Source organism: Pinus tabuliformis, chromosome 1_1, assembly GCF_031772625.1.
Source record: "Pinus tabuliformis cultivar Carrire ecotype Pingquan chromosome 1_1, CPIR1, whole genome shotgun sequence".
Classification (NCBI taxonomy): Eukaryota; Viridiplantae; Streptophyta; class Pinopsida; order Pinales; family Pinaceae; genus Pinus; species Pinus tabuliformis.
The window spans coordinates 689,151,338-689,166,884 of record NC_142297.1 but is presented as its reverse complement, the minus strand read 5'-3'; the positions used below and the strand labels follow the sequence as shown (position 1 = coordinate 689,166,884).

Here is a 15,547-nt window from a genome sequence, read left to right as displayed (position 1 = left end):
CCTCAGTCGACAGTAAGCAGCCCCTTGCAGCCATCTGCTAGCTCATTGTGCCATTTCTCTGCCACCTGAGCTAGCCATGTGGTCCTTCGACCATCTGCCATGATCGTATGTTTGAAGGAGGGCCTCCCGAATCTAAAGGTTTGCCTTGACATTTTGAAATAGAGTATTGTAGTTTGCTTGTCATGGACACTTCTGAGCATGGATTAACGGGGGGATTCCGCTGAAAGGATGGGCTAGGTCTGTGCTTCTGTCCCCTACACCCCTTTTAGGAATTAACCGTGGATTCTAGTCCCGTGGGATCTCATTTACTGATCATTTAGTTTCAAGGATGGTATTTCACGGATAACCCTGATTTTGGTTGTGTGGTCCCACTCCCTTATCCGCTTATATTACCCTCTTTCCATCATTATCACCCCATCCATATTTTCTCCCACCTGCGTCCACATCCCTCCACCGAGTCCACATATGGTTAGCTTGCCCCTTCCCCTTGCCCACACCTTGGGTCATGGTCTGGAATGAAGCCCAAAAGTTTATGTATCTTAAAAGAAAGTGAAAAGTATATATGACCACATTCAATAAGAAAAGTACCACAAAATGCAAAGATGGTCGAGACAAAATCATTTAGCACGTGGGAAAAAGCCAATACATGAACTCTACCCCATTATCATGGCCATCAGCCTGGTTCCTACAAGTTTTATAAGCCTCCCTCATCATATAGGAACCCATGATTGTCCCGACCCTTGGTGGGCAATGAACCACCCCACCTTAAAAGGGGGAATTCACTGTTATATCTTATACATCATGCTCTAACCACTTGAGCCCTAAGCAGTTAATCAAAGAAAATCACAAAAAGGCAAAAGGTATTAAAGGAGGGTGGAAAAATCAAGGTCGGGGCACCTCATGTACCATGATTGCTCCCTCCTACACATTATAAACCCAAGTGTGGGCTTCCCTCTTATTAGCTACTCTTGTACCCCAGCATGTGACCGAGGGTTGCCCCTTCTCATTCCCTACTTCATTCACCTATCCGTCACGTGCCACCACCTCTTGAAGGATGTACCTTGACTATATTATCCCCATTAGAAGTAGAAACCACCTAATAGGGTTATTGGTTAACTCCATTTCGAATTAAGAGGCGTTGGCACATCTCGAAGCCCATTATGGAAGGGAAAGCCACTATGAATTCCCCACCTGTGGTCCATGATTAGGTACGCTCATTTACTTGATTTCTCTAATGACTTGTCGTACTGGAAGGCTACGAGACGCATTGGATCTTATGCAAGATTGCAGATGGTTTCCATCTTGGGTTTGGTCTCCCTATACGGGGTCCTAATCCTCAGAGGGCTACATTGGCACATGTAGGGCGAGCGTTGAGAGCCATTGGCCTCTACAGCAGAAGATTACAATCGATGGATCCCCACATCCAATCAGAGATTTCTCATGGTTCACTTATGGGACGAGGTGGATGCATTTGATCCATCATGCCCAGCCAGTTGCATATCTACACCATACACTTGGGAGATGATTCAAGACTTCCACGATGATGTGGCATCACCCACACCATCATCCTAGCCCTTGAGGGACGCCTACAAGTATCTTTGATTTGTTTGGAGACCCATGAGGACACTTGTGTTCCCCCAGATGTTATTTGGAACCCCACAAGTTATTACAAGGAGCCAACCCCTTGCCATTGCTTTTAAGGGTCCTTGTCTTCATTATGGCACCCATGGACCTCATTAGGCCTCTTAAAGTGCCCTACGACATGCATAGATTATTATTTGACCTCTTGAGAGGCTTATCTTTTCATTTATGAGCTAATTTGGTGGGCTTGTCACCAAACGTTGTATTATTATAACATTATCTTATTTTTAGGGCTTATGTAAGCCAAGGAGGCTAATTCGAACTCTTAAGTTGTGTATAAATACAAGTGAGGTGAGATCATTTCTCATCATCACTTTGGATTGCATTTCTCTCTTCTTTAGAGAAATTTCGCACTTTTTCTGGAGGATGAATTGGAGCTTTTATGGATGAATTTTGATGTATGGTTGTTGGTTTATCTTCTCTTGGAGATTCTCTATTGTCATTTGTGAATTGTTGGATATACTCTACTGCATGTAAGTACGAAATTTTGATGTTATTCTTGTTACTTTTTGTCATATATGCTAGATTGGGATTTTAGTTGTTTTAGGGCTAATTGTTGCATGTAGTTATTGCTTATTATTGTGGAATTATCTCTATTATAACGTTCCCTCCATGTATGGGCCATGTAGTGTGAGCAAAATATCCTAGGGCTAAAATTTGAACTCGATAAGCAATTCCTCTTGTGCATTTGCAGTATAAAAGCTGCAAGATTGCTTTCACTTGACCTAGAGGGTTTGTGAAGTAATTTTGAGGCTTCCTTGATTGGGAACCAATAAATATTACACATAAATAACATAGAATCCATTCTCCCAAGGATTAAGGCACTAATCTGCCAAGGGTGGTCACCAAAACTCTTATTCTTTCACCTTTTTCCAAGTCTAGTCCCATTGGGGTGCCTAGGGCATCAATTTCCTGACAAGTTAGGCACTAAACAAATTCAATCTCCTAGGGTCTCCTTCGTTGGTCTTTCCTCTACCCCTCCTCCAAATTTGAAGACGTTCCGACAGTGGAGTTGGGAGAAAATCCAAGCCCTAGCTCCGAGACCAAAACTTGCCCTGCCATCCCCAAGGCTAGCACTTCCCAGGGTCAAACCAACATCTTGAGAAATTATGTTTTCTTTGATCCTCTCCCCACCTTGTCTAGGGTAAGAATATCATTGGTTGCTACATTCCTTCCTCATACCCTAGACCGGGTCCACTTAGCCCCATGTGGTCCCACTCTTTTGAAAGACCATCCTTCAAGAACCATCCTAAATACCAATTCTAACAAGGATTTTAGGGATTGGGAAACTCCTTCACAATTCTTATCCCATAAACCTAACCCTCAAATCCTCTCCTCCTTTCCCTAGATTACCTAGTACCTTGTTTACAAAGCAACCAAACTTTATCCTTCAAATTCTGGAAAAGGGATATCTGGGTCCCTCATATCCATTGACTTATCCTTCATTAGTGACACCACACATGCCGAGTCTCCTCCCATCGGTGAAATTCCATAAATAGAAGGGAGCCTTAGTTGTGGTGACAATGGACTAAGACTCCATTTGTTGCCCTTGGCCTAGCGTTTGCCCTTTAGGAATTCCCTTTAGGTCCCCTGCTAGTTTGATCGGTAAGAGTACACAATCCAAGCATGATCCTCCTTGGGCCCAATGCCCCCTCCTCTAAGATGGTGCACTCTCCAACACATTGCTAGACCAACACCACTCCCTCTCACATGGTGTTTCACTCTCCAAGTGTCCTCATTTAAGGCATTCCTCCCCTAGTTATGTATCGCATGCCCTTTTCTGCCCAAAACACCTTAACATGTGTGTCAAGGTAGTTATTATGTGCCAATGCTTCTCAACATATGAGTCTAGGTCCACGCTCAACCTCTATGAAGTATGCTCCTCGACCCAAGCGTCCTCAAGTCTAGTCTCCAAACTCCATAGGGCTAGGTGCCTAGAACTCCTCCTTCGAGCTAGGTATCTCTCGTAATCAAGCAAATGACCTCCCCATTGTGTGCACCCAATGGGCTAGTCATAATGTTGACTAGGATAACAACCTCCTAGGTAAATGCATCATGCTAGTACTCTAAACAAGGTCAATCATCCACACAAACTAAGCCATCCATATGTCCATCAAGCATCTCCTATGGACTAGGAGACCTAGCACTCTCCTAGCTATGTGAAAACACTTTTGGAATAACCCCAAAAGCTAACAAAGCACCAATGAAAGAATTTAGAATGTCAAAAGATAGGCAAGGATAAGAAATCTCCCATGAAAGAAAGAGAAAAAGGGTAGGGGGGGTTTCCCAAGGAAGAGTAATTCCAATTCACTAACAATGGCTTCAACCCAAAAGGAGCCATCAAAAGGATGAATTAAATTGACACTCATCATAGAGAAATGACATAGTAACCAAAATTATAACAAAATAATGTGTGACCTAACCTACTTCCCACTCTTCAAGGGATATCTTGGCTAAAGAGATAACATAAATAACTTAGGGTCCAATGGAAATATGAAGAAAAGGAAAATTTTGAACAAAAATAGAGGTTGACAAGGTTGTATTTGTTCTTGTTTTAGAGTCTCTAGCTACACGCTTCACATTTTTGCATATGTGATTCAAAGAACAGAAAATAGTTCACTTCCTTAATTCCATTCATGTGAGCCTTATTACACTATTCTAGCGCATAAAATAAAAATAGAGAGGTGTTACCCACCAAAATGGGTAACCCTAACAAATAAAATGTTCTCCTATTTTGGATATCTGACCAGCCAACAACCCTACACATTAGCTTGACGATGATGATATGTCAGCTCCTCCACCATCTACACCAGTAACTATAGTTGTCACTATCCAGCACTCCTCTTGAATGATGGGATACCACTCAACAAGTACTTTGATCATTTTGCAATTTGGTGCTTTTACTTAGTGTTCTAGGCATTTAGTATGGAGAAAGGGGTGATCTAGATGATTGACCAATATCGGCTATAAAGTTATTTTCTCACTTTACTAAGGGGGTTACTTTGTATCCCTAGTCCAATGGGACTTCCCCTAAGGACTTAGGGTTCTAGGAGGGGCACAACTTGGAAGACCTAGATTTGAAATAGTGTGTTCATTCTCCCTTTACCATACATAACACCTTCCAAAACACATTATAAGCCCTTGATACTATCTCTATTCTTTGCGTTCAACTGCCATTGCTTCATTGGGATTTGGTGCTCTCTTATCTACATATTTGAGTAGGGCCAAAAAGCATTGCCCTGGAGGTTGATGAAGCTAAAAGAATGGAAAGGCATAACATGGCCACAATGAACAAAAATAAGATCAAAATGTAAAAGATGGCCGAGACATAATTTAGCGCGTGGGCAAAAGCCAAGCATGATCTCCACCCTCCTCATTAGCCATAGCCCAGTTCCAAAGTACTTGATGCTCCATCTCATCAAAAGGAACCCTTACATGTCCCAACCCTAATTAGTGACAAACCACCACATCTTAAGGGGTAAATTAAATGCTATATTATAAAAATCAAGCATTGACCCTTGAGCTATGCACCAAAACACATATCATTATATAAAAAAGTAAAAGGTGCACCAAAGGGGTGGGAAAAGAAGGACAAGCAAGGTAACTCATGCATCCATGATTGCTCCCTCCATTACATCTATACACTCAAGATGTGGACTCTCATTAGTTGGTCTCTTGACCATGGCACTTGGCCATGAATGTTCTTCCTTTCCATTGTCACTTATTTACACCAATGCCTATTGATTGAATGGTTAACCTTAGAAATGCCACCTCCCCTTGGGGGCTAGAAGCACCTAAAAGGGTTGAATACTTAGCCATCCCTACAAATGTAGGGAACACCTTTAATGGACTTGGTCTAGTAAAATATTTCAAGGTGATCCCAGTTTGAAGTATTAATATGGCCCTAAACGCTTCAGTATGATCCACTTAGATGCATTTATGATCTTAGTCTCTATTGAGTGGTTGCTTTCACTTGACTTTGAGTTGATTTTGACAGGTTATCGAAAGCATTAGAGGTCTTGAGGGCACCCCACTCCACATAAATCCCAGGCCATATCCTACATTCTAGAGAGCATGATGACATAACAGATGCAATGTTGCCCACTTTTGGCAGAGCGTTAGGTGTTTTGATGACTTGGGCAATTAATTTGCATCCTAGAGCAGCCCAAGGCACTAGAACATTGGGCTTCTCTTGCCTAGCATGGAGGATCTTTGGTGATGTACAAATGGACAAAGCATGCCCCCAAGTTGGCCTTCACTCTACTTGATGGGCATGCCATGATCCAGGGCTCAAAGGAGGATGGTTATTCTTGCTATGATTGAGGACGTCTTGTTGCACCCGATGGAGCCCTAACGCTAGAGATACGAGGCACCACATTTCTCACCTGAAACCCATGGAGATGATGTCTGGCACCCACAGCTAGATTTTCAACCCTTGGAGCTGCTTTGATGTGTGATTTGGGGATTTCCCTGAGATGGATGATGATCATGATGCTTGAAGACATTTTTGAGCCTCGTCTTTGCCTTAATGGAGCATTTTGATCCCTAAAACAATATGAATTCATCACCTTTTTAGGTCTACGTCACACGCATTTATGCTTATTTTGGCATATTATGTTATAAAGCTAGTGGGTTGGCTTGTAACCCAATCTTACTTTTGTCCACTGAAAAATCAAACTTGCGTAGGGGCTTTTAATGAGAAATTAGAAGAAGTAGACCTCACATAAATAGAGAATCACCTTTTTCATTTTGTGTTTATTTGATTTCTAAGGATAAATAATTAAATTATCGAAGTGACTTAGAATATAATCTCAATTTAGGATTAGGATTTAATTCTAGCCATTGATCACTTAGGAGATTAGGGTTGGTGATTTTGTCTTATGAAACTATAAAATAAGCCTAAGGGAAAGGTGAAGACACGAAAATTGTTGAGGAAGCGGTTTTCTTAAGAGAAAGAGGCTAATTTAGACTGAAGAGAAGTAAGAAGAATTGCAACAGGGAATTTCAGAAGAAATTTCAGGGGAATCCAAGTTGATGTCAGAGAGAGGCCAAGTCAGATGAATAGGAGGGGAAAAATATACAGAAGCCAAATTTCTTAAGTGCGCAAGGGTCATATGAGGGAAAAGAGAGGGGCCAAATTGTTGGTGAGGGAGGCTTAATTTTCTTGAGGTTGAGTTTCTTCAATAGTGCAAATTTCCACAGGCGCATTTTTCATAGTAGGATCGAGTTCCAAGTTACAAATAGTTGTAATTTTCTATGTATTCTCTATGGCCCTAAGCCCCAAGTTTGGGGAGGAAATTAACATGAAAGAGGATTGCATTGGGAACAAATTTGATGTTGTAGTGTGATTGATTTCCCTAGTTTACTTCTTTTGCATTTTATTTTCTGAGTTAGTATACCATCAAATTTATTTTATCAACAATTTCATAAATATTTGAGATAAATATTTTCTGGGTTTTTAATATATTTTTAAAGTAAAGCAAATCAGATCTGGGATAAAAGAATTTAACACCTTTCCCTTTATATAAAATAGGCAAGGGAGGAAAATATAAAACATGAACTAAGTCCATACAAGTAATCAACAAGGCAAACCCATATTGAGCACTATAGTATACACAATACAAGAATAACAAGTGTCATACTTGGGTTCTATAAAAACCCAATGTGGTACATGTTACCCACCATTTTGTGGGTAATATCCCTAGGAGAAATTTTTTCTGCGAGATGGTCCTCTACCAGCAGCGAGTAGCCCCTTGCATCCATCATCTAGTTCATTACGCCATTTCTCCGCCACTTGAGTCAACCATGTGGTCCCTCGACCATCTGCCATGATCATATGTTTGAAGGTGGACCTCCCGAATCTAAAGGTATGCCTTGTCATTTTGAAATTGAGTATTGTAGTTTGCTTGTCTTGGACACTTTTGGCCATGGATTAATGGGGGGATTCAGCAAAAAGGATGGGCTAGGTCTGTGCTCTTGTCCCCTACACCCCTTTTAGGAATTAACCTTGGATTCTAGTCCCGTGGGATCTCTTTTACTGATCATTTTGTTTCAGGGATGGTATTTCACGGGAAACCCTGATTTTTGTTGCGTGGTCCCACTCCCTTATCTGCTTATATTACCCTTTTTCCATTCATTATCAACCCATCCATCTTTTCTCCCACCTGGGTCCACATCCCTCCATCGAGTCCACGTAGAGTTAGCTCGCCCCTTTCCCTTGCCCACACCTTGTGTCATGGCTTGGAATGAAGCCCAGAGGTTGATGCAACTGAAAAGAAAGTTAAAAGCATATATGGCCACATTCAACGGGAAAAGTACCTAAAAATGAAAAAGATGGTGAGGACAAAAGCATTTAGCACGTGGGAAAAAGACAATACTTGAGCTCTACCCCATTATCATGGCCATCAGCCTGGTTCCTACAAGTTCTATGAGCCTCCCTCATCGTATAGGAACCCATGATTGTCCTGACCCCTGGTGGGCAATGAACCCCCCCACCTTAAAAGGGGGAATTCACTACTATATCTTATACATCATGCTCTAACCCCTTGAGCCCCGAGCAGTATTACTTGCTTCATGGGTTTCATGAGCAAGAGATTTTATTTTTGAGTCAACACTCCCATTGAGAGTCTTCAGGAATTATTTGTCATCTAGTCATAAAATGATAGTCATTGTCATGTAATGAAGTCATGTTACACTTTGTAAAATTTCAAATTTGTCTATGTAAAGTATCCTCCAAGACCTTGTCACTTATCCTCTTCAAGTCGACCCAACCACAAGTGATCATGTCGACCTAAAGGACATGATGAAAGGTGTATATATAAGCCAAACTCTACCTCACTTGAAGGAAAGCAACTCAACAAGTATTTGATCAAGAAGAAGTGCGAAGAAGGTATAGCGAAGGAGATTCTTCTAGGTATTGCGAAGTAGGGTTTCTTCTGGGGTAAGCGAAGGAGAGATTCTTCTGGGGCAGCAAAGAGGAAAGGTTGCTTCTGGGCAAGCGGAGAGGAGGTTTCTTCTGGGCAAGCGAAGAAAGAAGGATTCTTCTAGGTGACCGAGATAGAGATCTATAGATTGAGTTTCTCTAGAGAAGATCAGTGAAAGCCTAGAGACCGAGAATCTCTAGAGGAAACCGAGAAGGAGCAGTGTGAAGAATAGAGACCGAGTTTCTCTAAAAGGAGTTGAGGAAAGCAGTTCGAGATCAAGAAGAAAGTCGAGGAAGGGAAGAGGCAAAATATCAAGGTTAGTGACAAGGAGGATACTAGAGTCAAGGTTCTGTGTCATGGTATCGATACATGTCAATTGAAGTTCTAGAAGAAGAATTTTGATCGGGTTTTCCTCTCAAGAGGTGAGAGGTTTTGGCCCTGGCTGATAAGCCTACATACTATGCCACTTGTCTTTTATTGTGCATACTGGTAATTGTCTTGATGAAAAAAACATTATAATAGCATAACAAAGAAAAGACTATAAGCTAAGAAGTAAAAGTATATCACAAGCAATTATCAACCAGAGAAATCCTTTAACTATCCTTGCCCTAGATTTCTCAACACAGAGTCCATTGCAATGTTGAGATAGGAGAATTTGCAGTGGAACATATTTTAAAGTTAGACCCTGAAAACACTGATACTTATGTACTACTGTCAAACACCCATGGTGCTACAAGAAAGTGAATAATGCAGCAACAGTGATCCAGGTGGATGTTGGAGGCCACCCACCTATCCCATTTAGACCCCTACAACTGTCTCTTTCAATTTTTCAGTTTCATTAATTGTAGCACAATTTACTATTTTTAGCAGTTTTTCGGATCCTGAACTTCCGGAGCCGTTTTGAGGCCCTAAACGACATTTTTTGGGAAATCTGGGAGCAACATGGGTCCATGGATTGATGTTGCTCTTCCCAAAGTTGTAGTGCTCAGATAGATCTTTCTAACGAGCTATTGTACGCATCAAATAATGATCATGTGCCAAAGTTACGACCCCGAGAAGTTGATGTACCAACTTACCCAAAACGGGCCCACAATTTGGCGTTTCATCTTCTAGGGTTAGGTTTTGGGATGTTAAGGGTTTTCCATTGTTTGTCAACAATAAATAGGCCTTCGAGCCTCATTGTCACACAATTCAGAGGCATGTAGCTGCCACATCTCTTCTCAAAGATAAGCTACCACCACCCTAGCTGGTTTATTTCCATTTCTGTTTGTAAGCATATTTCAGTGTTTTACATTAATGAAATGAAGTATTATTTCCACTGCATATCGGTATTTATGGTTATCTCTGTAATTTGATGCATTCCTATTTACATCTGGATCAAAGGGTGAGCAAAATGATGAAATCCAAGCATTTAAGAAAGACTCCTAGATGTGGCTGGATTGAGGTCAATAGAGGAGATGTGTCACACCCAGGGACTGAGGAAATATATGCAATGTTGGAGAGCTCAACTATGCAGCAGAAAGGCAGCAAGATATGTACCTAACACAACCTTTGTTTTGTGTGAGATGGAACAATTGGAAAAAAAACAAAATCCAAGACAAGGAACAATTGCTTTTGTTGATGGTTTCAAGCATTTGGCAATTCAGGATGCAGGAATCCATAATATAAGAGCTTATATAAAGCTTTACAAATTGGCTTACGTTACTAAAGGCATTGTATGATGTTTGACATTTGCAGCTTCACAACGGGGATACATTACTCCATTGTACGAATAATTTGATTCGTTAGAAATCTACTACAATGATCGCTCATGCATATCAAATTATCTGGTTATACCCAAATGGATAGGGTGATGAGGCCTTGGAACTCTTTTGGTAAATGCAATACGAAAGATTGAGAACTAGTTTTGTTACAATTGTTGTTGTTCTCGCAGTGTGTGTGACTGGGGGGCATCTGCAACTTGGGCAGGACAAAGTAGTCATGAACATGTTTTTGGAGCTTATGTTTTCATAGTGGCATTATGTGTAGTCTAGAGAAGTGAACAACATGGGAGCTCTTGCTCCTTGTATAGGACTAGGTTGGGGTGCTACTGAAGGCGGATTTTGGTCAGGAAAAGTGCTTTCAGCTCAAGCAGATGTTACACTAACTACCACCTTATGTGAACTTTTTCCACATGTCCTTGGCAAGATGCTTTTGACCTCGAAAAGCTCAATTTACAAAGAGCTAGGAAAAAATACTTTAACCAGTGGTTTTAATGCAACAATGTCTGGACCAAAAAAAAGTCACATTTTAAAATATTAATATAGTGATGCTTGTTATTACATTGTGAATGGTCCAAGAGAATACCATAATCTCATGTAAGTAGCAAGAAGAATGAAACCCTATCCAGGATTCTCTCTGATGAGCCTTCTGGGTTCTGAGAAGGAAGTCAAATTTTTGAAGCAGTTTGCATAGCTCAAGAGGCTCTTGATTCAATCAAGAAGAAGATACCAGTCATCATACTGGACTTACCAAAATCCTATGATAGAGTGGACTCAGTTGTTGTTACTCCACATACAAGTTTTTAGCCTCATAACTAACATCCTGATAGAGTAATGCTACTCTACAACCACTTGTGGAGTATTGATAAATGGATCTCCCACACATTTCTCCAAACCTGGAAAAGGATTAAGACAAGGTTTCCTTCTGTCTCACATTTGTGGGTGGCAGGAGGGCTGATAAGTACCTGAATAATCTAAAAGCGGACAGGAACTTCAAAGGAGCATAGTTAATACCATTCCCCAATAGTTCTCACATGTTTGTAGATGATGTTTTCTTTGGAATGGGAGCAGTCAAAGAAACAAAGTACATAGGGAAAGCAATAGAGCATTATTGCTTCATAATGAGGATGGAAATCAGTCTAGACAAATATACTATAATTATGTATCGGGTTAGTGATTATAGATAAGAAAGGATCAAGGCTTCATTGCATTACCATGTCAAAAAAAAATGATGATTCTATGAAGTACCTAGGTTCCCACCTAATAAAAAGGGATATAAAACTAAATCTGTGATGCAACAGGTCCAGGACACTGACATTAATAAATATTGTGATAGAGGTAACCCCATTTCATTGGATGGCATGGCTATATACCTAAAGGGATCCTCAACAACATTAGGAAGGTCCGTTTTAGATATTTATAGGCTGGAAAAATAAACGGAGGTATTCCTCTAGTTTCCAAAACCCAAGAAAAAAATAGGGAAGTAGGGGATTGAAGGACCCATTTTATCCAATGATCATGCTGCAAAAAATTTGGAGGATCATGTCTACTAAAGAGATTTGACAATCATTTATGGAAAAGAATATATTGACGATTGAACTGGGACAATTCATGGAAACATATTTGCTCCTAGGAGACAATCTCAACTAATTAGTAGGAAATGTACAAGGGGAGCGAATCAGAAGAGACCCTTGAATTGGAGGTCTGGAGGTGCCCAGGTTATCTCAACAAGTCATAATTTTCCTTCATGATAGAAACTTACACTTTCTAGCAGAGATGTTTATAGTCAAGAACAGGTTAATTGGTGGATAGTAGGCTATAGAAGAAGGCTAATGATTTGGGGATTCAGGCAGATTCGGGCCCATATAATAGAGTAATGGAAGCAAGATGCAAATACACTAAATTAAACCTTCAACCAGAGTACTTGAACAATCTAACAGGTTCTCTGGACAACAAACAAGGAGGTTTATATGAAGTGACAGTTGGATATGATAGCCTTGAGGACCCATAATGATAAATATGGAGATGACACGTTATGGAAATTTCATGCTACTAGGATATTTCTATGGCTTTCCTTGAAGAACAAAATCTTAACATGGGATTATCTACAAAAATGATCATAAGCAGGGCCCTGGACTTTATTTCCTCTGGAAATAGAATAGGGGAAACATAAATCATGTTCTCCTTAATTTACCAAGAAATGACCGGAGGAAAAGGAAAGTGAAAAGGAGAATTGGTATATGAGGCTCGGGAAGCATGGTTGGAGGATAAAAGGGTCCTACAGAAATTTTGATAAGGCAGAGAAGTCAGAAAAGGGGGCAGTCAGGGAACCTACAGATCAACTCCAACAGTCCTTAAAACTATTTTGACAGTGCTACTAGCAAAAACAATCCAATCACATGTGGGACAGGAGGCGGCCTAGAGATCTCTAATAAGCATAGAATCATTTTGAATGTGATCTGGTACAGGGCACTAACAATTTCGTAGAGATTACTGCATCCACCATTCTAATGACCATAGCATAAGAAACAGGATTAAATGATATCAACATTCATGGGAATTCCAAATTAGTGGTGGACCATGAAATCACTGAACGAAGAAGAAGATAAGTTTTGGACTGCATGGCTGTCTTCAACTGGCAGAACCTATGAAAACCAATTTTAACTCTATACAGTATCGGTTTCATGATACAACTCCTACGGCTCTCTGCTATTCTCTACCAAGGCGGAATCCCATTATCCACTATATAGACATGCATAACTAAAAGTTTAAAGCTCGCCTGAACTATATAAAAATTAGAAAAGAAAAATAACAACATCGATATACATAACTAAAAGTTTAAAGCTCTTCCGAAATATATAAATTAGAAAAGAAATTTAACAACATACAAATTAAATCGCCTAGCCAATGGATAAAAATGAAAAGGGAAAAGACATCCAACCGAAAACATACAACCAAAACAATGTGTACATACATGACAGAGGCTCGTGATATTCTTCAGCAGGCTTGTATCCATGACTCCTTCCAAAAGCTCGAACGATAAGAGTACTTTTAGAGCTCCATACAAATTAGTGCAGCCTCTTAACTAACAAAACCATATCTGGTGATCTATCCTGAAAAAAGAATGCGAGCAGAAGAGGAAATATGGAAAAAATTAATGTTAAAACTCATCATCTAATATGTACCAGAAAGGACTACGCGATACCGACATCAATGAATGTTTTCGTCTCTTTAGGAAAGGGAGAGTTGAAAGGTCCGTACCTACCTTACTCCTTATAATGCACGAAAGGTGTACGAACATCTGTTCGCCGGATAAAAGACAAATCAGGTGCCTCTCGACCTGTTAACAATATTATTAAACGAGATTAGTGAATGTTTTTTCTGTCTTGCAAACCGAGAAATAAAGGATCGTCGTTTACCTTACGTAATGATGAAGCAAAGGGCGTACGAGCATCCTCCAGCACTTTGCCTGTCCGGCCTGTCAAGCTGACTCCACCTGTTACAATATTGTTAAGTAAACCGAGAATGGTGAATGTTTTATGTCTTGGAAACCGAGAATTAAAAGACGTAAGTTGGCTTACCTTCCCTAATGATGAAACCAAAAGGTGTACGAGCATCCTTTGGCACGTTCGTATCCTGTCCTGCGTTGCAATCTTGTTTTCCCATATTCACTGCAAACCACATATACACCATTTAAGAAATATGTGAACACCGCCCCTGAGGCAGATTGAGTCAAATAAACATAAGACAGGTATAGAAACCAAAGTTTCTCGTGTCATAAGCCTTCCATTCACCTGTTGCAAACCCTCCCTTTCACCTGTGGCAAAATTATTAACCAGATCAAAACCCAAATGCAAGAATTGCCAAAAGAAAAATAAAAGCATTATCTCTATGGTTAAAGGCCTTGCAATTCCCACAGCTTCATTGTGATGTAGAAATAATGAAGACAGTCGGTTTAATGATTAGGGCTCTATGCAGCTAAAACCAGAAGATAACTATTAACCATTATCTACTATGAAGCTTCTCACTGTACAGATTTATCAATAAAAACTACCTAAATTTAAAAACAAACCCATACCTGCCTTCCACTCCAATGGGCAACATTCTTTTTCAATTCTCCTGCTCTATATTACAACAACACAATAAAATCACCAGGGCAATTGATGCAAACAAGCAGGGCAAAAAAGAAAGAAGGGTGAATTACAATAAAAACATAAAAGAACACACAAATTACAGTCAAAAGGGAACAGCAAATTAAAATTATAAAATTCAAGATGCATGGCCATGCAAAGGAAACAAACATCCACAGAAAGAAAAAAGAGGCAAGCCAATGCAATGTAAAGAAGCAGAAGAAGAGATGAAGGACATGCTTGGCATGCGAAAACGTCTTATATAATCTTCCTTTCGAACGGTCAAGGCGCTCTGAGATGATAGCTTATAGCTTTTTGGTATTATAAGGGGTCAGGCATTTCATCCGCATGCATTTCAAATTTTGAATTGAGTACACGAAATAGAGGATCCTCTTGTAAATATTCCTTCCTTTGTAAAAAATCTTTTTCGCCGATTTTGGTTTTGTTTTTTCAGCGATTTGTTTTTCAATATATGGTTTTAAATTATAAATATTTTTATTTATTTTTTTTATATTTTAACTATCAAATTTTTTTATTAACTTTTATTTAATTTTAAATTATAAGATTTTTAAAGTATTAAACAAAATTATTTAATTTTAAATTATAAATATTTTATTTAATTTGTAATATTTTAATTAATAAAAACCGTTTTTTATTTTAAAATTTTTATTTATTTTTAATATATTTAGAAAGCATTTTTAATATTTGAATTTATGAAATTATCATTAATAAAAGAAAAACCGAGTATATTTAAAGTCGTGGTAGAGGTATGTTTAATTATTAAAAATTGAGAACGTTGTTTTATTTTTTTATAAAATATTTTGTATCTCAATAAAAAGGAAGGAAAAATGGAGTAAGGTTTTGAGAGGGAGTAAGGATTTTTTTTATAAATAATATTTATTTTATTTTAAAGTTTATATAGATATATATATGTATAACTTAAAATAGTTTATTAAAAATTTGAATTATAAAATATTTTATAACAAATAAAAATAAAAAAGTTTTTTTTTATAGATGTATATTTATTTTAAATATTTTGAGATTAATAAATTAGATTTTTTCAAAGTTAAAATATTTTGAAATTAACTAATTA

General features: G+C 39.0%; 1 long non-coding RNA gene across 4 annotated transcripts in view; it reads right to left on the bottom strand.

Annotated features, from left to right (window-relative positions):
• The window catches only part of LOC149215289 (uncharacterized), a 292,877-nt gene extending 278,167 nt beyond the window's left edge, over nucleotides 1–14,710 (bottom strand). Inside the window, exons 1-6 of one of the 4 annotated variants that reach the window (XR_016250467.1) lie at nucleotides 14,403–14,710; nucleotides 14,119–14,141; nucleotides 13,906–13,995; nucleotides 13,749–13,820; nucleotides 13,586–13,664; nucleotides 13,299–13,437 (exon numbers count right to left, since the gene is read on the bottom strand). This is a non-coding gene — a long non-coding RNA (uncharacterized LOC149215289). Of the gene's footprint in view, nucleotides 1–13,298; nucleotides 13,438–13,585; nucleotides 13,665–13,743; nucleotides 13,821–13,905; nucleotides 13,996–14,118; nucleotides 14,142–14,402 lie in introns of all 4 variants that reach the window. The other 3 variants (XR_016250468.1, XR_016250466.1, XR_016250465.1) reach the window with 3 other exon arrangements.
• Nucleotides 14,711–15,547: the final 837 nt, after the last annotated feature.